A 466-nucleotide genomic window follows, 5' to 3' on the forward strand; every position below is an offset into this window, starting at 1 on the left:
TTGTAGTTTTCACCCCAATTTCGTGGTCCACTGAACATAGAAAATGATAGTGCGAAGTTCAGGTTAAAGTTTTTGGTCAAGGTAGTTTTTGATGAAGTTAAAGTTACATCAACTTGAAACTTAGTACACATGTTCCCTATGATATGATTTTTCTAATTGTAATTCCAAATTAAAGGTTTAACCCCAATTTTCACGGTCCACTGAATATAGAAAATGATAGTGTGAGTGGGGCATCCGTGTACTATGGACACATTCTTGTTGAAGGTATTATTTTGAGATGTCTCATTGTTAAACATCACTTTATTTCATTTTTATACAAAAACTTTAATATACAATTTAAGCTGACAATAAGATGAACAAATGGTTTAATCTGAACATTATTCTGTTGATGTATAAATGTTTAATGTCCCCATTGCAAAACATGGATTCTGCTATTATCAAAAATAAAGAATTAATAAAATCTAAA

This window comes from Mytilus edulis, chromosome 5, assembly GCF_963676685.1.
Source record: "Mytilus edulis chromosome 5, xbMytEdul2.2, whole genome shotgun sequence".
Classification (NCBI taxonomy): domain Eukaryota; kingdom Metazoa; phylum Mollusca; class Bivalvia; order Mytilida; family Mytilidae; genus Mytilus; species Mytilus edulis.